Source organism: Bombina bombina, chromosome 10 (assembly GCF_027579735.1).
Source record: "Bombina bombina isolate aBomBom1 chromosome 10, aBomBom1.pri, whole genome shotgun sequence".
Classification (NCBI taxonomy): Eukaryota; Metazoa; Chordata; class Amphibia; order Anura; family Bombinatoridae; genus Bombina; species Bombina bombina.
In genome coordinates, this window is record NC_069508.1 from 102,190,746 (window position 1) to 102,197,491 (window position 6,746).

General features: G+C 37.2%; 1 protein-coding gene across 1 annotated transcript in view; it reads right to left on the reverse strand.

The window, feature by feature from the left end:
• The window catches only part of SCYL3 (SCY1 like pseudokinase 3), a 169,870-nt gene that overhangs the window by 18,535 nt on the left and 144,589 nt on the right, over positions 1-6,746 (reverse strand). The window lies entirely within an intron of this gene.

Genomic DNA, 6,746 nt, shown 5'->3' on the forward strand with positions numbered 1-6,746 from the left:
TTAAGAAAAACAAAAAAAATTTCATCCTATAACAATGTTATTCCCACACAACATTCCCTTGTGTTTTATTTATTTTGAACAAAAGGTGATTTGGGATTTATTACACTGTTTACAGTCTCAAAAAGAGACTTGGTTTAGGCAGACACAATCACAAAGGAAGCACGATAATTATCCATATGATTAATGGCTGTTCATTCATTAGAAAGAAAATACTGTGTTATTGGCCAAATATAGGGTCAATGCTTAGGTTACCTTTACTGTCTCTATGCTCCGATATACTGAACTTTGTTTAAAGAAAGAAAAAAAAAAAAAGATTATATACAGAACATGAAGAGGACACAGCTTGCAAACCATTCTAGCATGTGGATAGTCAAAAGCAGAATTATTTTAAATGTTTAAAATGAAATATGATCCTTAAATACTGGTTAAAGGACCACTCAAGGCAGTAACATTGCATAATTAACACGTGCAAAATAAAAAGACAATGATTTAACACCTACTATAAATTTCAAATGATTAGAAAAAAAAAAAATAATTCTGAAAATATTTATTTTTTCATCTATTTTCCGGCCCCCTGTATCATGTGACAGACATGAGACAATCACAGACTAGTATACGTATACCCTGTGAGCTTGTGCACACGCTCAGTAGGATTTAGTTCCCCAGAACGTGCGTTTATAAAAATACTCTGCAAAATAAGATAATGAAAGTGAATTGGAAAGTGTCTTAAAACTGCTGCTTATCTGAATCATAAAAGTTTATTTTGACTTGAGTGTCCCTTTAAACTTTTTCCAGGCCCTGAAAATTTCTAAACAAAACTGAGAGACAATTAACCACTGAAAAATGACAAAAGATCGAAAAAGCTAATGAATTAACCTATATCCCTGTCATTCTGCAGACATTTTAAAATTGGCACAACTGATTTAGAAATCCTAGGGAGCTTTCTATATTCACAGCATGTAATATGCCTAAAGCCAGTGATGGCGAACCTTGGCACCCCAGATGTTTTGGAACTACATTTCCCACGATGCTCAGACTGCAGTGTGCCTAAGCATCATGGGAAATGTAGTTTCAAAACATCTAGGGTGCCAAGGTTAGCCATCACGGGCCTAGGCTGTTACAGGTTGACAAGTACAAACCACTATATTTGAAAACTTTTTAGCCTTGGGAATCAAAAGAGCTGTTGATGCAAGCAATTTTAGGTATTGATAAGGAAATGGATCCTGAGAAAGAATATTGGGAAGCCAATCATTTTGTTCTACAGGAAAATCCACATCCAGGAAGTCCTCCAGGGTCAGAGAGAAGCAAAAAAAAAATATATATTTTTGATAATTGATTTCTTGTGGGAACAAAAGCCATGGAGGAAATACAAACTGCAATAAATACAGTGGTCGTTTTTTTTAAACTTTATTCTAAAGGCAAGAAGATCTCTGCTACTGACACTAGAATTGGGAACCTTGCAGTTTCCCTTGTATTCTTCATATCAGAAAACACTATGAGGCCGATTTACCAAATGTCTGTCGGACCTGATCCGACAGTGCGGATCAGGTCCGACAGACATCGCTGAATGCGGAGAGCAATACGCTCTCCGTATTCAGCATTGCACCAGCAGCTCACAAGAGCTGCTCGTGCAACGCCGCTCCCTGCAGACTCGCGGCCAATGGGCCGCCAGCAGGGAGGTGTCAATCAACCCGATCATACTCGATCGGGCTGAATTGTGGCAATTCCTGTCCGCCTCATCAGAGCAGGCGGACATGGTTATGGAGCAGCGGTCTTTAGACCGCTGCTCCATAACTTGTGTTTCTGGCGAGTCTGAAGACTCGCCAGAAACACGGGCCCTCAATCTCCATCCGGAGCTTGATAAATGGGCCTCAATGTCTGGGACATTTTCAGAAAACCTTCATATAGAGAGACCAATCTCCCCGGAATGAATTTTCTGATGACACAGGAAACATGCACATTTAGATGACCAGGATTGTAAATAGCTGAGTAATTGTACAAGTAGCCACCTCTGTTCCGTTTAACAGCATCTACACTGACCATACATAGACACGCTCTTCCCATTAACCTCAATACCCCCTACAACCCCTCGTTTTACATTATTACATAGCCCACATTTGTGAGTATATTTACTATACTTATTCTCACTATTTACATCTCAGATGTCCACAATTCCCTCACCTCCTGTTTCCAACTGCACTGCAAGCTTGAGAGCTTATATAGATACAGAAAGGGAACAGAGCAAGGAAAATGGCTGAGAGTTCTTCTTACATGAAGTAGTATACCGCATAGCAGTGCACATAAGGTTTATGAATCTAAAAAACATTTTTAAAAATGAAAGTGCTAAATAAATGTATAAAAACAACCCTACCTTAGACATGTTTCACAAATGATAGTTGCTTAAACATCGATGTGCTTCAGGTCCCTGACTGGAGACATCAGGTTTTTTTTTAATAACTTTATTTATAGCAAAAATATCCATTACATACATGACAAATAAATTTAAAGTAACACAAGTTCTTTGTTAATTCCACAAAACCGACATTACAATAGATATGATTCAAGAGCGTAATAGCAGATTCATAAGTTTGTCATTAACAAACATATAACACTTACCCATAGCGCCTCCAGCTCACCCCCTACAGACCGGTGCCCATGAAAGAGATCGGTAGAAAATCAACCCAAATTATGTTTGTGTATACAATGGGGCTTAGTTAGGCCTGATCATCAGATAGGCACCAATTACCTTTGAGGTTCTCATTCAGAATATAAAGACTGTTCCTGAATGAGTAAATGACTCTGTCTCTAACAATAGCCGGTAGGTATAGCAAATAAGCCTCCCATTTGTGGAGAAATCTTAATTCTTTTTTCTGGATCTCCCTTTGTATCTGCCTGCTCAATTAACATCCGAATATGTACTTTTATAATTAATTGCTGAAAGGGAAGAGTTTTGTCACTTGCCCATTCTGCCAATATTATTTGTTTAGCTAGCATGAGGACTGTAGTTATAAAAGGTATCGTATTTAAATGCCCTGTCTTTTGGTATTAAAAATATCACATGGTGTGCCGTGAGGAGCAACTGTTCGTTAGTTTTGTCAGCCAATAAGAAATTCAATGCCAAAATCTTTTTAATTTAGGACAGTCCCATAGCAAATAAGTCCAGTCTGGGAGATTTATATCTACACTTGGAGTAAATGTTTCCGGCCATAGTACCCATTTAGAGCGAAGACTGGGTGTGATGTAAGATTGATGCAAGAATTTCATGTGTGATTCCCTCAAATTCACAGAAATTGTACTAGTGTGTGCCTTTCTAAAACTTGCATTGATAAGATTAGTATCTACCGTTAGGTCTCTATGGTGTAACCAATTTGACAAAATCTTCTGCATAGCAGAGTCCTCAAAGTGTCGAAGACTGAAATATGTATGTGAAATTTTATAGGACCCTTGTTTTGCTAACGTGCAGAGCTTATCAAGATTAGTGGGTTCTTTGGTTAACAGTCTATCGGATAACTTGTATATGTAATGTCTGCACTGAAAGTATGCGAACCTTTGTGAGTTTGGGAGACCATACAAATTTTGTAATTCCTGAAAATATACTATTTCTAGAGTTAATGGATTGAAGAGTTGATTAAGTTTAGTGTGTTGTTTTTGTTTCCATATTCTAAATACTTCTGTTGTGTAGCCAGGTAAAAATGGTAAATTGCCTTGGATTGGTAAATATTTGCTCGCTGAGTTTCGCTCCCCCCACAGTATACATATCTTGGTCCATGCCCTCAAGGGAACTTTAAATAATACTGTATATGGTTTTGTATATATGGGGTTAGTGAGTTAAAGTCTGAATGAGGTATAAATGCTAGATGTATTGGTTTTATAAGGCAGGCTTCTAAGTCCAGAATAGTGAAGTGATCGTTTCCCACAAGCCAATCTAATGTTATTTTAGACAAGGCGGCCCAATTGTACCACAAAATGTTTGGGAGACATCAGTTTTGATGGATCTAGTTAGGTTGACTTGCTAACCAACAGCTTAAAAAGCTTTTACATTTATGGAGGTGCGAAACGTTGCTAGTTCCACAGACAAAGCTAGTTACTATCTTATTGAACCATACCTATCTGATGGATGATGACTCCAAAAAAAAAAAACAACTAAAAGAACAAACTAAACAAAAACAAGAGACTATTCTCTTGACAGTAATGGAAAATACCAAATGTTATGCTAAATAAATTACTGTGTTAATGTACACATTGTGCTTTGTTCTTATGTGCAACAATGGAGAATACTTTTCACTGATAACATTTCCCATATAGATGTGAAAGATTACACTTCACAGCCTTGCAGGCTGAATCTAGCATTACATAATTTATCTACCCAACGGAGATGTAATACTTCCTTCTAAGCATTAAATGCCTAAATTCTGCAGGAAAGCAGCCTCACCGACACACCCAGAATTCAGAGGAACCGTAAGAAGCCCTATATTTGAGCTTCCTGGGAGTCAATGTCATTTCAGGATTAACCCTAATGAATGAAGCAGTCGATGTATGGCCTATAAAACCTTCACTTGTCTGTACCAATAAAATATACTAAGGACACCAACAGTACAGGGGGGGTAACACAGGGAAGCACTGACTAGTAAGCACATGAAATTATAAAATTGAGGAATGTATTATCACCCACTATTCACAAGCATCCCACTTATATAAAAGGAAATTATTACTTGATTCCAAAGCTCTATACCAGAAATGTTCTTGACCATCTGGATGATAGAGTATAGTAGTTAGTAGATAGTGCAGAAACCAACTGACAATGTATTGGGCCTCTGCTGGATCGAAACACACACACACATGGGTAACCCGTTAAGGGTATAATCTGAGTATCAGCCATACTCATAAAAGCACATGGATGAACAGAGGATTCATCACAAGGTGCAAACAATTATCTAAAAAAGACAGCCCAGTTCTGGAACAGAATTCTTTGGATAGATGAAATTAAGATCAACCTGTACCAGAATGATAGTAAGAAAAAAAGGATGGAGAAGGATTGGAACGGCTCATGATCCGAAGCATACCACATCATCTGTAAAACATGGTGGAGGCAGTGTGATGGCATGGGCATGCCTGACTTCCAATGGCACTGGGTCACTAGTATTTATTGATGATGTGACAGAAGACAGAAGTTGCTGGAAGAATTCTGAAGTGTATATTGATACATTGTCTGCACAGATTCAGCCAAGTTCAGTGAAGTAAATTGGATGGCGCTTCACTTTACAGACGGACAATGACCCAAAACATACTGTGAAAGCAACCCAGGAGTTTAAGGCAAAGAAGTGGAATATTTTGCAATGGCCGAGTCAATCACCTGATCTCAACCCGATCGAGCATGCATTTCACTTGCTGAAGACAAAACCTAAAGGCAGAAAGACCCATGAACAAACAACAACTGAAGACAGCTGTAGTAAAGGCCTGGCAAAGCATCACAAAGGAGGAAACCCAGCGTTTGGTGATGTCCATCCGTTACAGACTTCAAGCAGTCATTGCCTGCAAAGGATTCTCAACAAAGTATTAGAAATTAACATTTTTTTTATGATTATGTTAATTTGTCCAATTACATTTGAGCCCCTGAAATAAGGGGACTGTGTATGAAAATGGTTGCAATTCGTAAACGTTTCATACAATATTTTTGTTCAATCCCTTAAATTAAAGATGAAAGCCTGCACTTCAATTGCATCTCGGTTGGCTCATTTCAAACCCATTGTAGCGGGGTACAGAGCCACAATTATAAAACTTGTGTCAGTGTCCAATTATCTCCGGAGATAAATGTATAACTATAGAACATTAAAACAGTTACAGTGGTATTAGACATAGACAGGTTTGTTAAACATAAAACATATGGTCTGTAGGCAGTTTCTTTACAGTATTTGGTTAGTTCTCACAGCTTGCAAATTGTTTAGCCAACATGCTTAAAGGAATGAGAAAGTCAAAATTAATGGGACAGTCAAGTCCAAAAAAAACTTTCATAATTTAAATAGGGAATGTAATTTTAAACAACTTTCCAATTTACTTTTATCACCAATTTTGCTTTGTTCTCTTGGTATTCTTAGTTGAAAGATCATTCTAGAAGGTTCATATGCTAATTTCTTAGACCTTGAAGACTGCCTCTAATCTGAATGCATTTTGACCACTAGAGGGCATTAGTTAATGTGTTTCATATAGATAACATTGAGCTCATGCACGTGAAGTTACCCTGGCGTGAGCAATGATTGGCTAAAAAAAGTCTGTCAAAAGAACTTAAATAAGGGGGCAGTTTGGAGAGGCTTAGATACAAGGTAATCACAGAGGTAAATAATATTAATATAACCATGTTGGGTATGCAAAACTGGGGAATGGGTAATAAAAAGAATATCTTTATTTTTAAACAACATAAATTCTGGTGTTGACTGTCCCTTTAAACTTGCATGATTTGGATAGAGAATATAATTTTAAGACATGCTTAAATTCACTTCTATCATCAAATGTGCTTTGTTCTCTTGTTATCCTTGGAATCTAGTGGGAGCTAGATGGTGATTGGTGGCTACACATTTGTCTGTTGTCATTGACTCACAAGATGTGGTCATCTAGCTCCTAGTAGTGAATATTAAGTTAAAATTAGCTATTAAAATGTTAATTATTGCACAAATTATCATAAAATACATTTATGTTAAATTATGCAAATAATGTGTGCCTTGGATAGCAGAAAATAATAAAAAATATGA